General features: G+C 38.7%; 1 long non-coding RNA gene across 5 annotated transcripts in view; it reads right to left on the minus strand.

The window, feature by feature from the left end:
* The window catches only part of LOC123393482, a 39,382-nt gene extending 28,983 nt beyond the window's left edge, over positions 1 to 10,399 (minus strand). For 4 of the 5 annotated variants that reach the window (XR_006608263.1, XR_006608262.1, XR_006608261.1 and 1 more), the window contains exons 1-2: positions 10,303 to 10,399; positions 6,730 to 6,894 (exon numbers count right to left, since the gene is read on the minus strand). This is a non-coding gene — a long non-coding RNA (uncharacterized LOC123393482). The remainder of the gene's footprint in view (positions 1 to 6,729; positions 6,895 to 10,302) is intronic. The other variant, XR_006608265.1, reaches the window with a different exon arrangement.
* Positions 10,400 to 16,540: the final 6,141 nt, after the last annotated feature.

Genomic DNA, 16,540 nt, shown 5'->3' on the forward strand with positions numbered 1-16,540 from the left:
TACTAATATCACTAACCACCATATATATATATATATAGATATATATATATATATATATATATATGACCCAGGCATGTGATCTCTTTCTCCCGTTACACATCTAACCAGCCACTAAATCCTGGACATTCTGTCTGTGCAATAATCACTGTCCTTCTCCCTATTTCCACACCTACATAGATACATCTACATAGATACATTTTCCACATCTACATAGATACACACTAATTTAAATTCAGGCTCCTGTTATCTGACCCTGGTCATAATTGCTTTCTAGACCATTTGTCCTACTCCAGCCTTTCTGCTCGGAGGCATTTCATGCTGATGGAAACAGAGGATCAGTTTCACACTCAAAAATCTTCCGAAACTCCTTCTTGCCACTTTGATGGCTAACAGACATCTCAAATTCAGTATGTCCAAAACCGTGGCCCTCATCTTCCACCCCCAGACTCTCACTTCCCATAATTATTCCACTTCAGTTGATGGTAGGCATTTCAAAATCAGTATGTCCAGCTGGCAACACCTTATTTATGCTACAAAACTCACTCTTCCTATTGTCTTCCCTGTCATTCCAGTCAATCAAGGAAAAATCCTTGAGATCTTTGACACATCTTTTCTTCCCACACTTAACATCCAATCCATCAGGGGAAAAAAAAATCTGTCCACTCTAATATAATAATATTTGATAAATATCCTGATAATAAATATCCAGATAAATAAAGAGCTAGAATCCTGCGATTTTGCAATGCCTCCACTGACAGTCAGGCTCCGCCGCTATCAGCTTCTTCCTGTGCTGATCTGATAGGTCTCTCTTAGTTTCCCATCAGTTTCTCCTGGCATTCTACAGTCTGCTATTCTCATCACAGGACAGAATGATCCTTTAAAAACACAAATCAGGAGTGCCTGGTTGGCTCAGTTGGTTAAGTATCTGCCTTCAGCTCAAGTTCTAATCTCAAGGTCCAGGAATGGAGTCCCCCATCAGCCACCCTGCTCAGCAGAGAGCCTGTTTCTCCCTCTCCCTCTGCCCCTCCCACTCATGCTTCCTCACTCTCTCTTGCTTGTTCTCTCTCAAATTAATAAATATTCAAAAAAAATTTTCACCTTCTCAGTAAATACCCTCTATAAAATCAAATCCTCCCTATCACCCAGGACCTTTGAACTGCCTTATCATGCTGAAACTTTATCTTTTCATGGTGACACTCACCAACTTCTAACACTCTAATTTTTTTTTCTTTTTAATCAGAGAGAGGGAGAACACAAGCTGGGGGGAAGCTGCAGCAGGCAGAGGGAGAAGTAGACTCCCCACTGAGCAAGGTGTCTGATGTGACTCGATCCCAGGACTCTGGGATCATGACCTGAGCCGAAGGCAGATGCCTAACTGGCTGAGCCACCCAGGCATTCCAACTTCTAACATTCTATACAATTTTCTTATTTCTTATTTTTAATTACTTTCTCACTCTGTTGCAATAGAATTTCCACAGGTGGGGCCCCTATGTAGCTCAGTGGGTTAAAGCCTCTGCCTTCAGTTTAGGTCATAATCCTGGGATCCTGGGATTGAGTCCCATATCGGGCTCTCTACTCGGTAGGGAGCCCGCTTCCTTCTCTCTCTGCCTGACTCTCTGCCTACTTGTGATACCTGTCTGTCAAATAAATAAACAAATAATCTGAAGAAGAAGAAGAAGAAGAAGAAGAATTATTTCTGCAGGTATAGGAATCTCTATTGTGTTCATAGATCCACACTAAGCACCTATTACTTTGCTGGACATATTGTGAACTGAATTAATTAAATGCCAGCCAATTTGGAATGGACTTTCTGGGCATGGTAAGAAAAACGCCCATAGCACAAGTTCTACCCTGCTTTCCCATCTTTTTCTCCTACTTCACTGCTTTAATTTTCTATACTTCAGTCAATGACTAGAATACCCACATTTAGATAGTTTCCATGGAAGTAAAATATTTGGAGAAAGACATGTTCCCATTGAAAGCAATTTTAAGTCTGGGTCACTTGTCAAAATTACAGTGCAGGACAATTGCCACTGTCTCTCCTAATCATTCCCAAGGTGGCTGCTTGCACCGTTCCTAAGAAGTGGAGATGGAGATGGAACAGCGCCATCTGCTGTCAGCCTGTTGATCTTGATGAAATAACTAATTTGGGCCTTTCAGAAAGCGATTTGTTCTCAAAGATATTTTAATATTTAGCCGTTAAACTTTGTTTTGTTCTATCGCCCTTGTCACACAAACCTTTTTATCTGGCCATCTAAATTTTTTCTTCTCCTTCTTTCATGAAAAGTTAAGTTTGGGGCACTCACTGGGTGGCTCAGTTGGTAGAGCATGTGACTCTTGATCTCAGGGTTGTGAGTTCAAGTCCCACATTGGATGTAGAGATTACTTAAAAATAAAATCTAAAAAAATAATAAAAGTTTAGGGGCCCCTGGGTGGCTCAGTTGGTTAAGCATCTGTCTTCAGCTCAGGTGGTGATCCCAGGGTCCTGGGATTGAGCCCTGCATTGGGCTCCCTGCTCAGCAGGAAGTCTGCTTCTCCCTCTGCCCCTTTTCCTACTTGTGCTCTCTCTTTCTCTCTCTCTCTCAAACAGATAAATAAAAATCTTTAAAATCAATCAATCAAACAAAATAAATCTTTTTAAAAAAGAAAATTTCAGATCTCATTTCTGGAAAATCAAGGAAAGTGTCAAGGTGATAATTCTCATTTTTCTTGTGTTTTAGTCATTCTTCAATATGATTAAAAGTCGTGAATAAAGAACATTTTCTCACAGTGAAAATACTCTTTTCGTGTCTGGATTTTCAGAAATGCAGGTGTCCCTCTTTTTTCTCCATAAGTGACTATTACATTTACTACTTATGAAAGAGTCTATAAAATAAAGGCAACATTGGGCTCTCTAATTCTAAATGTTATTGGTGCATCCAAGAAGTATTTATTAAGTGCCCACTGTAGGCCAGATTTTGTTATAGGCAATGGTGATTCAACAGAGTGAAAACTGAAAAATTCTCTGTCTTCAAGGAATTTAGATTCTGGTTTTTGACTGTTCACTTGTTGTCTAACTTGTTTGGGAAGACACAATACTTGCTCTCCCAGCAGCTAATACTCAATTGAGAGGAAACAAAAAAGAAGCAAAATAAATAAAATAAATAATATGCTGGATGGTGTTATGGATTGAACTGTGTCCCCCATCCAAATTCATATGTTGAAAACCTTACCCTCGGTACATCAGAACGTGACGTGACTATGTTTATAAATAGAATCATTGCAGATGTCATTATTTAAGATGAGATCATAGTAAAGTAATGTGGGCCCCGAACCAATATGATGGATACCCTTTTAAAAAGGGGAGATTTGGACATAGAGGCACACAAGGAGAATGCCATGTGAGCATGGCAGATATCAGAGTGATGTGTCTACAAGATAAGAAACGCCCAAGATTACCAAAAAAATTCCAGAAGCTAGGAGAGAGGTGTGGAACTGATTCTCTCTTAAAGCCCGTAGGAAAAACCAGGTCTGCCAGCAACTTGATCACAGACGTCTAGTCTCCAGATCTGTAAAGCAATACACTTCTGTTCTGAGTCCCTCAGGTTTTGGTACTGTTTCTAGTGCCTTCCTACATAGAAAACTGAAACTGAGGAGAAATATTAAGGCTAGCACACAAAGTTAAACTTCAGGAGATCAACTATATATGTATTTGTGTCCAACTATGGGCACAAAATTATGTAGTCTATACCATTGGATCTCTCTGATTCACATTTTTCCTTGTCCATAAAGGGTTGGGTGACATAATTTCCAGTTCCAATTCCAGATTGCATTAGAATTAGATATTTCTCCTCAATTTGTATTTTCTGGGGAAAAAAGCATTAGAAGCTGGTGGCTACCTCTTTCAGGTCTGAGACCCATTGCTCCATCAATTTTCCCCTTTGGTGATTACCTTCCAGCCTCAGGGAGTTACAGAAGGTGCCAAATGAGTACCAGAGGATCAATAACCAATGTAAAAAATTTTAAAATAACTTGACAAGACAAATTAATAATAGTAGTTGTCATCTATTACACATGTCCTATTTACAGGCTCTGTGCTAAGAGTTTTACTAAAATTTTCTCATTTTATCTTCCCAACAACCCTATGAAGTATTATTATTATCGTCACTCTTCGTAGAAGGAAACAGAAGCATCAAGAAAGTGATTGACTTTCCCAAGGGTTCACAACTAGTAAATGTCAAAGTCAGAACACATTAACCCAAGATTAATTGGCACCAAATTCCATGGTCTAGAGTATTAAGTAAATATAAATGAAAGAGGATTTGGGCTGGTCGCTACATGTATATGTCATCTGAGTGAAGCCTTTTTCTTTGTAACCATCTTTTTGCTCCTTACTAATAGGACACCCAGCTTGAGCACATTGTGTTCTTGATAAATTATTTTCTTCTGCTACATAATGGTTTTCCTTCTGTGTCAGTGTACAATGCAGATATACAGTATACATTGTAGTAGGTAGTGAAATTCCCCATTCATAATACATGAGCACCTAATTAGAAACCTTTATTCAACTTGAGTATTTGCAGAAATAAAAGATGTGTTACCAGGGTGCCTGGGTGGTACAGTTGGTTGAGCGACCGACTCTTGGTTTCGGCTGGGTTAACAGTCCATATCTCAATTTTAAAAAGCTCCTAAAAAATAAAATTTATAAAAACTAATACGCCCAAAAAGGTAAAATCTGAATAGGTTTGTACCCAGATAAGAAAATAAATGTGTAATTTAAAGCCCTTCTCAAAAGAAAAAGAATTAAATTGATATTAAAGATGTGGTTTTGTGGGTCATAGAGGCTTATCACAACTACCAAATTCTGCCTTGGGAACATAAAAGTAGCCATAGATAATATGCAAACAAATCACTGTGGTTTTGATCCAATAAAACATTATTTTCAGGGCACCTGGGTGGCTCAGTTGGCTAAGCAACTGCCTTCAGCTCAGGTCATGATCCTGAAGTCCGAGGATCGAGTCCCATTGGGCTCCCTGCTCAGCAGGGAGGCTGCTTCTCCCCCGACCCTCTCCCCTCTCATGCTCTCTCTCTCTCTCTCTCCCTTCTCTCAAGTTAATAAATAAAATCTTTAAAGAAATGTTTAAAAAATTATTTACATAACCAGAAGTGAGTTGGACTTGGCCTCAGGGCTATAGTTTACTAGTCATTGCTATAGTTGAAATGGCAGGAAAAATTAGATAATTATAAAATATTATAGGGTATTTAGCAACAAATTTTCACAGGTTTATAGAGATGATTATCTGGAGCAGAAAGAATATAAACAGAACTTTTTTTTTTTTTTCAGAGAAAGAAGGTAAGCAGAAAGAGCAGTTCCAGGAAGAGAGAAGAGCATCAACAAAGACAGAAATATGTGACAAAGCATCGTGAGTGTGGGGAGTGGAGAATCAGAGTCAAGGAAGTGGGAGTGGTGGTGGTGGGTGATGAGAGTAACAGCAGCTAGTGTTTAGTGAGTGCTTACTTCATGCCAAATAATAATAATAATAATAATAATGCACTATCAACAAACACTAAAGTTTGCCTAAGATTGTGTCACTCTTTTCAGAAGTTATTCCAGAGGCAGGATCAAGGCCTTCATAATGGGTCATTATTGCATAATATATCAACAAAATTCAGTTAGGTTCTTCTTCTTTTTTTTTTTTTGATATTTTATTTTATTTATTTGACAGAGATCACAAGTAGGCAGAGAGGCAGGCAGAGAGAGAGGAGGAAGCAGGCTCCCTGCTGAGCAGAGAGCCCGATGCGGGGCTCAATCCCAGGACCCTGGGATCATGACTTGAGCCCAAGGCAGAGGCTTTAACCCACTGAGCCACCCAGGCACCCCCAGTTAGGTTCTTCTAACAGCAGGTGCTCTAAGCCACTACAGGGAATAGGAAACATATTCACCAGAAGACAAGATCTAAATTTTTCCCCATTTTTTAAAAAAGATTTTATTTAGTTATTTATTTGACAGAGAGAGATCACAAGTAGGCAGAGAGGCAGGCAGAGAGAGAAGAAGGGAAGCAGGCCCCCTGCTGAGCAGAGAGCTCGATGCAGGACTCCATCCCAGGACCCCGAGATCATGACCTGAGCCCAGGGGCAGAGGCTTAACCCACTGAGCCACTCAGGTGCCTGATTTTTCCCCATTTTTAAGATTAACAATCTGATAAATCCATATGAATTCAACATGGATAAAAGCATGACACTGGCATAAATTAGAAGAGAACATGATCTCATTTAATAATTTTGACATCATCAGTTCCCCTGTGAACATGATCAGTTCTGCCAGTGACAGGATCCTTCTTTACTCCATGAAGAGTGGATAAAGGACACAGACTAACTTGTGCTCTGAATGGCCTCTACCCATTGCCAAAGGCACTCTTTGTACATGCCGTGACCACAGGCAAGCATCTCTGAAACACTCAGCCCACAGCTGGGGAGGTTACAGTTTTGCTGCCAAAGTTCTAATTGGACTAATTTCAATGTAAATGTTGGACCCGTCCTATCCCGGCATTTTGGGAAGCTCCACAAAGAGAGAAAATAAACGATTGCAATAATTCAGTTCAGTGTTGACAGAACCTATTTCAAACTGTCAGCGCTATTGTTCACAACGTTCCCCACATAAGTCAGTCTAAATAAGCCTATTTCAAGTGACCAAAGTTGTGCCTCAACTGCCAGAAACTTGACTGGAAATACATAAAAGATTTTTCTCACCTCCCTTTTGGAAGCTGGACTTCCAGGGGAGAAAAATTAGACCATCTCCTATTGTGGAAGGTAGATATGGTTTAAGTGTAAGTAACTTAAAATTTTAAGTAGTTCTCTCACAATCCATTTGATAGTTTTCTTGTTTCTTTGATTATTTTCTTCAGTGAGCTCTTACTGTTATAAGAAAGAAGAGATAAGATGGTTATATATATCACACAGATTGCATTATGAATAAGACTTAAGCTGCATAATTTAGAGTGATTCACAAAACAAATGAACACTTTCATAAATGCATTACTCAGTAAATGGAGTTAATTACTCAGTTAACTTCAGTAATTAGGTTAAATATGAACATGTAGTCAAAACCAATTGATAAAGGAACTATCCGTTGTTTTACAGATACTCAACACAGGTTCCTCTTGTCACGTGGTACACATGGATCCTGCAGTTAATTCATCCCAGACCTTCATAGCATATCACGGATAATGTCTGGAGTGGCAGCCTCCCTGCAATGCTTTCATTTCCTCTATAATTTGGTGCATATTACCCGAAAAGATTATTGGAATGTATTTGGTCATTTCCTGTGGTCGATTGTTTTAGATGCGTTTTATGTATATTCAACTACAGCCATAAAAGTCTATTAAATGTTTCTTGTTTACAGATACCAAATCCTTTTGAACCACATTCTCTAGGCTTTATTATGAAAGGGATAGTGTAAACCGAATTCTTGAAACCAAAGCAGCTTTCAAAGTTCACCACCAATCACTACATAAGAGACAGAGTTGATGAGCCAAAAATAGCAATTTAAACATATTAAGGCTATGGAAATAACTCTCAGAATAATTCAAAATAGAAACTACTAGATGGGATTGCCTTAGTAGAACAGAATTGGTGTGGAAAAACATAGGGCCCAGAGTGAGTAATTTCATAAAAATTGCTTAGAAAGCATTCAGTAAACGGGTAGAAGACATTATTATTATTATTATTATTATAAGCTCTTCTATATTATTTGATTTTTGAAGCAAAGGACAGGGTCAGAAAAAGTGAAACAGATACTGATGACCCCATCATCAGTACTAAGGCGACAAATTATGTCTCTACCGCCTATCGGGAAACTTGGAATTTTAAAATTTCTCTAAAGAAGTTTCCACCAACTAATTAACTCCAAAGCGGTAAAGCAGGGGGTTCTCAAATGCCTAAGTAGATCTCTTTCAAGTTGGACATCAGCAAAATTTAACTCAGAATCATATGTGGAAGGGGATTAGGGAGCATGGCATTCCCTGGGATGTAACACAGAGGAGACATTCAACAGGGGTTCCAGGGATGGTTCCTTCTGTCACCCAGCCCCAACTCATGGGATAGAGGCTCTACCTTAGGGGCAGTCCACTGAGAAGAGTGGAGTCCCAGTTGCCCTTGTTCTGGCTCCTTCATAAAGAGAGATTCCTTGCCCAAGCTGAGAAGACCAGAGTCTACAGCTGCACCTACACCTACAGCTTGAGTACCCAGTTGCTAAAGCAATTGTGTCCCTTAGAAAGAAACACATCGTTCCTCCTCGTGATCGCTCCAAAGATTTGGCTTGGAGATTTTACAAAAGGGGAAAGGCAAGCAACAAATCAGAGAGCTTTGAAGGAACAAATTTCCAAAGGAACAGATTTCACTCGCAACAGAGTAGAGGGAAGTTCAAGCCTAAGGGTGTTCTCAAAAATGACAGACCTTGAGCTGAGAAGTAATTAATAGGAGACTGGCAAGTGCACCAAAAATACACACTGAACAATCAACCAGTTAGCTCAGCAGAGAGAGCCAAGGAAAGAAACAGCTAAGAAGATCTCTCTTGTGCTCAGAACAAGTCTCCAACACTGATCTCAAGACAATTCCTTTGAAGGAGCCCAGATTGAACTGGATCTGTCTGTGGAACAATTTGGGTCCTAAAGCATTGTTGAAAACAATGTAGCTATCACATAGCAATTAATGAAACTTAATACCTGAGTGTGATCAGACAGTGAAACAGAACCCCTGATTGTGTAAACCCTGATACCAAAACCAGATAACAATATCATCAACATAAAAATAAAAATGGACAGACCATTATCTCTTATGAATACAGATGAAGAATCCTCAACAAAATATTAGCAAATCAAATCCAAAATTATTTAAAAATAATTATACATCATGAGAAAGTAGAATTTATTCCAGGTATGCAAGTATGGTTCAACATTTGAAAATCGATTAATGTAATCCATCGTATCAATAAGTTAAAGAAGAAAAAATTCATATGATCATATCAATAGATGGGGGGGGGGCATTGGACAAAATCCAGTACAGGTACGTGACAACATCTCTTATAACACTAGGTCTGGAGGGGAAATTCAAGTAGATTAAAAAACCAACAGCTAACATACTTAATGGTGAAAAACTGGGTGCTTTCATCTGAAGATTAGGAACAAATCAAAGCTATCTGCTCTCATCACTTCTCTTCAACATTGTACTGCAGGTTCTAGACAGGGTAATCAGGCAAGAAGATAAGAGTCCAGATTGGAACAGAAGAAATACAGCTATCTCCATTTACAGACAACATGGTCTTATATTGAGAGTATCCTAAGGAATCTGCTTTAAAAGCTATTAGAATTAATTAACATGTTCAGCAATATTGTAGGATACAAGATGAATGTACAAAAATCAATAGTATTCTATACACTGACAATGAACAATCAGAAACAAAATTAGAAAAACAATTTCATTTATAAAAGCATTTAAAGTAGTAAATATTTGGGATTAAATTTCACAAAGTTGTAAAACTTGTACTCTAAAAATTACAAAACACTGCTGAAAAAATTAAACATCTAAATAACCAGATTCCCATGTTCATAGGTCAGAAAACTTAATATTGTTAAGATGACAATACACCCCCAAGTTGATCCACAGATTCAATGCCATCCTATTAAAATCTCAGCTGCCTTCTTTGCAGAAATTGACAGGATGATCCTAAAATTCATATGGAAACTCCAAGGACCCCAAATAACCAAAACAATCTTGAAAGAGGAAGAAGAAGTTTGAAAGACCCATGTTCCCCAGTTTCAAAACTACTTTTTTTTTTTTTTATCAGAGAGAGAGAGGGGGAGAGAGCGAGCACAGGAAGACAGAATGGCAGGCAGAGGCAGGGAGAATTAGGCTCCCCGCTGAGCTAGGAGCCCGATGTGGGACTCGATCCCAGGACGCTGGGATCATGACCTGAGCCGAAGGCAGCTGCTTAAGCAACTGAGCCACCCAGGTGTCCCTCAAAACTACTTTTTAAGGCCAGTTACAAAGCAACGGTACTGGCATAAAGACAGCCATACAGACTGATAAAATAAAACAGAAAGCCTGGAAAAAAATAAGCGTTTGCATATATTGTCGTCAAGAAAGAACAGTCATTCAATGAAGAAAGAGTATTCTTTTCAAAGATATCTCTTTCTCTCTCCCTCTCCACTTTCCCTTCCCCTTTTCCTCACCTCTCCTTCTTCCACACCCATTAACTCTTTCCTTTCCTTCCCCACAGTCACGCTTATTCCCAGACTCTGGCTAGAGTGGTCAAGGTTTACTCACAAATAGGAAACTTGTAAGAACTCTGGAAGCCCAGGACATTTCAGAACTTCTCTTCCTCTCTCTGCTTTCAGCTCCGTGCCCCTCACGGGCGGGACTATGTTTCCTGGAACTTCAGAAATGAAAGAAAACAACACAAAACTTTACTTCTCTTGCCAAATTCAGAACAAATGTGAAGAAAATGCTATCCTTCTGATTACTATCTTTATCAGGACCTCAAGGAAATTGTGTAAAAAATATAATTTGTCGAGTTATCTATGGCAATGAGGAAGGAAATGTTATGTCTGTTATTTCTTTATTTGAGGACAAATGTTTAATGAATGATGTGAGGTATCCATTCCAAGCTGCTGCTGCTGCTGCTGCTGCTTCTTCTTCTTCTTCTTCTTCTTCTTCTTCTTCTTGTTTATTGTTGTTTTTGTTTGCTGTTCCAAGCTTCTAAGAGAATTCAGGAGGTTGGATTCTCTGGCAAGTATCTAGCCATCCTATTTCTATTAAAATCTTTTTGTCAGAGCACCCGAGTAGCTCATTTGTTGAGAGTCTGTCTTCTGCTCAGGCCATGATCCCAGGGTCCTGAGATCGAGCCCTGCATTGGGCTCCCTGCTCAGCAGGAAGACTGCTTCTCCCTTTCCCACTCCCTCTGCTTGTGTTCCCTCTCTTGTCTCTCTCTCTCTCTCTGTCAAATAAATAAATAAACCCTTAAAAAAAAAAAAAGATTGCAGCCTAAAATATAGAGTTACAACATAGCAGAAACCTAAGTAAAATATTTTAAGAAAGGAGGCAGTCATCCAAGGAGCATGCATCTAGGAACATAACTGTGCCAAAATTTCCTAGTACCTGGGATTCTTTCTGAATGCAAACTGCATTTGTGGAAGTTGGGAAAATCTGGAGGAACAAGTTTGATTATAAGACCTGACTTGTTTGCATATTTGCCAAATGACCTGGAACAAAATAGCCTCTTTAGCATCTCAGATTCCTCTTCTGATTTTTTAAAATTTACATTAATTATCTCCCAGGGCTATTTTGAAAATCAAAGGCCATCTAATATCTTAACTACACACACACATACACAAACACATAGATTAAAATAAAAGTAAAATAATTATTACTTCTCAAAAACTAACTTAATTAAACCCTGAAAATATTGGGCTCATCTGTTTCATATCATGTGGTGATTAAAGTGGTAATTAAAAAAAAAAAAAGAAAGTGGTAATATACCAGTGTTTCCCTCTCTCTTTCTTCAAAACTCAGCTCAAAATTTCCACAAGGGTGACTGTATTCTTAAGAGGCTAGATTGAAACATTCAAAGGTGAAGCATCATTATTCCTGCAATTATTTTCAAATGTGGCAAGATGTTAAAGTTGTGAATCTAAAGGAAAGATGCTCATTGAACTAGTCACTTCACTTGTCTCTAAAGTAGAACATGTTCAAAATAATAAGTTTCTGGGGAAAAGGAAGCAGAACACATTCTCTCTCTCACTTTAGTCCTTCACACAAGCTGTTCTTTCTCCCAGAGCAGCCCTTCCCTTCACCCTGAGCATCTAACCTATGACTTTATTCATTGTAAAATGACACAAAGTATCTCCAGTAACCTTTTGAGCTTCAGTTTTCTTGCTTGTAGGTGAGGAACAATGACATCTCATAGAATTGTGCAGGTGAAAAAAGATGATAATTGTATTCTGGAAACCACGAGGTTCTTCTATTCTTACTATTAAGAATTTCTGTATTATGAGTATCTAATATCATAGTAGCCACATGGTTTGGGCCTAGAAACAATTATGGATGGGTCTTCGAATTTTAAACTGGTAGAAAAAGAATTTTCTAGAATAATCTGTTGAATTATACCATGCTCTGCTCCCCTCAGCAGTTGTGTACGACTTATATGATATGAAATTGTGGTTTATGTACCAACATCTCTAGTTGTTACCTGGTGAGAAGAAATAAAATACTGGTCATGTTGAGGGTCATTACACCTCCCTTAATATTATACAAAACCCCTAATATTTATGCAGTTTGGGAAAACTGAGGAAGATCTTCTGGTATTTAGTCCATTACGGTTAAGATGTTCATTATCCAAGTCTACACAGTCCAGGTGAAGATTAGTAACATGGTTGGCATTGTATACACCCTCTGTGGCAAGTTTTACCACTGGGACTTTTACCACCCAACCTAGGCAACAGTGCCAGGTCCACTGGTATTCACACCTAGAACCCCATCAGGCCAGTGCTCTAGTCACCATAGAATCCACCACCCCTTCATCCGTCTACTCTCATTAAATCCAACCATCGTTCAAAGGTAAGCCCAAAGCCCTTTTCCTCTGGCCAAACACTTCCTTTCCCCACTCAGTACATGGATATTCAGTCCGTGGTATGGTTTCAAAGAAATTTCTCATCCTGGGGTCTGTAGATGTAGTTTCAGATATCCATGGGCCTCAGCTTTAAGAAACAGTGATTTGAGGGACACCTGGGTGACTCAGTGGGTTAAGGCCTCTGCCTTCAGCTCAGGTCATGATCTCAGAGTCTTGGGATCGAGCCCCACATCAGGCTCTCTGCTCAGCAGGGAACCTGCTTCCTCCTCTCTCTCTGCCTGCCTCTCTGCCTATTTGTCATCTCTGTCTGTCAAATAAATAAATAAAATCTTAAAAAAAAAAAAAGGAAAAAAAAGAAACAGTGATTTGAGTAAGCAAGTAAAGATTTAAGCAAGCAGATGACATCAGGATCTTGATAAGATTTCTTACCCCTCCAGAATTTCTTTTTCAAAAGTGCAAGAACCAGTTTTAAAAATGCCTTTGTGTCTTTCTTCTTAGTCATCTTATTGAAAGATTTTCAAACACCTGAGATAATTGAAACACTGAATATATTGTCTTAATAAAAGAATTGGCATTAGAGCCTGTTACAACACTAGCATTAGAGCATTAGAGCTCTGTTACAACACAGAATTAAATGTGAGTCTTTCCTTGGTCTCCAACCGTTCTTTTCTTGACTCATCACTTACATAATCTCTGACACCCTGCAGTTAATTGAATCCCGCTAGCCAAGAACTTGGGATTGATTGATAAGATCAAAACTAGAGGAAAATCTCCAATTGGGACTGTAAATACCTAAGATTCATTTAGTTCAATTCAAGAAAAAAAAGACCCAAAGAAGTTATTGTCTGAGAGCACACATTAAAGTAATTTTTACTAAATTATCTGGTTCAATACAAGAACATTCCCCATAAATATATCTAGCTTGAGTGGACTGGTTCGCTATCATCTCAGACTCAGCAATTCGTATTTCCTATTGTTTTTTCACTTTTAATTTAAGGGAGGAAAACAAGAGGAATGTACCTCACCCTTCGAGGGTCTATTAAATTTAATTTCTGTGTTTTTTCTTTGATTACTTTCTTTTAGCTAAGCCTATTTTTACTTAGTTTTAGCCACAAGTAAGCTAACTGTGACTCTCCCTTTTGGGTAGACTGCTGCTTCCACCCCATGCTCACTGAGATAAAGTCACAGCACTTAATCACAGCACAATACTCAAATCTAATCTAAAAAAGCATTGGTAGTTAATGCAGATTTTGTAAATATTTATTTAAAACTATCTTCTCAGGGCACCTGAATACTTCTGTCAGGTAAGCGGCCAACTCTTGATTTCAGTTTAGGTCATGATTTCATCAGGGTGGTGAGATCAAGCCCCACTTCAGGCTCCACACTGGGTCTGGAGCCTACTTAAGATTCTCTTTCTCCCTTCGCTCTGCCCTTCCACGACCCCTCCCCCCAACTTGCGTGTACACTCTCTCTCTCAAAAATATAAATAAATATACAGAGAGAGAGATAAATTTAAAAAAAAAAAAACTATCCCTTCTCTGGCTTCTAATTTTCTTCTTTAGATCTTTTTTCTCCCATTATTTTTAGGCTTTTTTCCTCCTATTTTCATTCCCATATAGCATCTCTGGGTCAGAAATCCAAATATGGTCTTTCAGCTTCAAACTTGACCTTGTAGCTTTGTGATACTGGGACTGGGCTTCTGCAAAACACTTCTTTGCTATCTGGCATCTTTTAGGTTTCTCCAGTGGGAGAAACTAAAAGGAAACTAGAAAGCAGGAGAAAGGAGAAAGAACTCACCAGTTCTCTTTTGCTTTCTCTTATTGCCAGGGTCAATCCAGTGTGGCTTTTTACCCAAGCAGCACAGGTGGTTCCGGTTTCCAGCTTTGTCCTTCGTCTTAGATCCAGCCTCCTAAGGATAACTGCCAGAGATACAGCAGTCCCAGCCCTACCATTCTGAGGCCTCTCCATCAAGCTTCCAGATTTTCTGAGAACCACAATCTCTTCTCATTGTACCTTTAGTACTAGGAATGAAGCTACTTCCTGAAGTTATCATCTCTGTGTTCCTTTTTATTTTTTAAGATCTATTTATTTAGTTTGAAATAGAGAGTGTGCCCATGCACACACACACGTGCATGAGTGGGAGGAGGGGCAGAGGAAGGGGGAGAGAATCTTAAGCAGACTCCCCCCCCACCTCCCTACCCCCCACCCCACCCCCAGCATGGAGCCCCACCCAAGGCCTAAAATCATGACCTGAGCCAAAACCAAGAGTGGGACACTTAACTGACTGAGCCACCCAGGCCCCGCCCCCCATGTTCCTTTTAATACCCATTTAACTGATTCCCCATATTAAATTTTCTTTGTTAAAAGAGCTCTTGTGTTTTTTCTTTTCCTGGCTGGACCTTAATGGACACAGGCTCAACATCGCTTCTGTTGATCTGTCACCTCCCTCTTGGCCTCCAAACTCCACTTAACAAAATGTTAAGGGAAGCATTTTCCCTCAGCATTCTTCAAGTATAACCCCATGGGCTTCAGTTCATTCTGTTCCATTTCTTTGGTCTTCCTTTTTTTTTTTTTTTTTTTTTTTTTTTTTAAATGATGAACAGAAAATCGTGCCTGAAGGGAATGAGTTCACAATAGTCTTCATTCCAAATAAAGAAGCTGAATGCTCATTACCCTTTCACTGATTGGCAGAAACTCTTCATCAAAACAGATGTCCTAGACCCATTTTCCATGAAGCGTCATCTAGAATTCAAGATCTTAAAAGAGGCTTGGAGATTTTTTGGTAGTCTTTAATCTGGGTAACTCAAAGGATTGCAGATTAAACTTCCCCCAGAAGGGAAGAAAGAGAGAAAACCCAAAAGGCTGCTCAGACTATGACACTTATATGAATTAAAAGCTGCAACCTGGAAATCACACAGCCTATAGGTTTAAGCCAAATCCCGCATTATTGAAATGGCCTAAGGAATGAAATGGAAAAGAGGTAGTTGACATAGACACTCAGCAGGCCTAAGGAACTGTGTGATAGTTGTGAACTTCCCAAAACATAATTTTGGAGAGACACAATAAAGAACACTTAAGTAATTAGGTGTCACTTGTCATCAACAAGGAAAATGCCCAACTAGTAAATTACCATACTGACAGCTTTTAAATTATTTTTCTTAGACTCATTTTTTCACCCTACTCATTTTGTGTTTGATAACTGACAACAAACCTCTCAGGTGAAATCTGATGCTTCATGAATCTTGATAACTTGACCTCCTGAATATTTCATTAACAGCTGCTTCATTTAGTAAAATTAATAGTACAAAAGATTGAGCTCATCAACTGGAGTGTCCTGCATTTCATTTATATAAAGCTATTAAATTATTCTGTATTTTTTTTTAAAAGACACCAATTTTATTGTGCATTTTTCACATTTAATAACTGACACCTGGGGTAAATTTTTCAGTCAGTAGAAGAAAAAATGGGAAAACACTGGGTGCAAAAAAGCTGAAAAGTTACAATTAAAATGTCTCCTCTTCTGAACAAATCTTGTTTTCTTTATTTGTTTGTTTGTATATTAACTTATTCTCACATTTTCACTTACATCAAAAAAGGATCTGAGACAACTGATAAAAATACATACAACTAAATAGGATAAAGTCAAAGCGAAGGGGATTCTAGGAGGAAAAGTAAAATAAATCCACGGTAAAATATAGGAAGTTCCTACACATCTGCCAAAGTAAGAAACAAGTTTGACTCTGAGTTTCCTAGCAACCAAAGCAAAGAAAGAAACTAATAAAATGTATGAACAGAGTATACATTCAAAGCCTATGCCTGCTACACAGGACGAGTTTCGCATTTCCTGGAACTATAGCCATTTCTTCCTTGTTTTCTTATCAAGGTTGATACTTGGATATGTGGTAGATGAGATTCTTAACACCATCCATATAGTAA

Source organism: Mustela putorius, unplaced genomic scaffold (assembly GCF_011764305.1).
Source record: "Mustela putorius furo isolate JIRA1106 unplaced genomic scaffold, ASM1176430v1.1 tig00000868_pilon_pilon_pilon, whole genome shotgun sequence".
NCBI classification, from domain to species: Eukaryota; Metazoa; Chordata; class Mammalia; order Carnivora; family Mustelidae; genus Mustela; species Mustela putorius.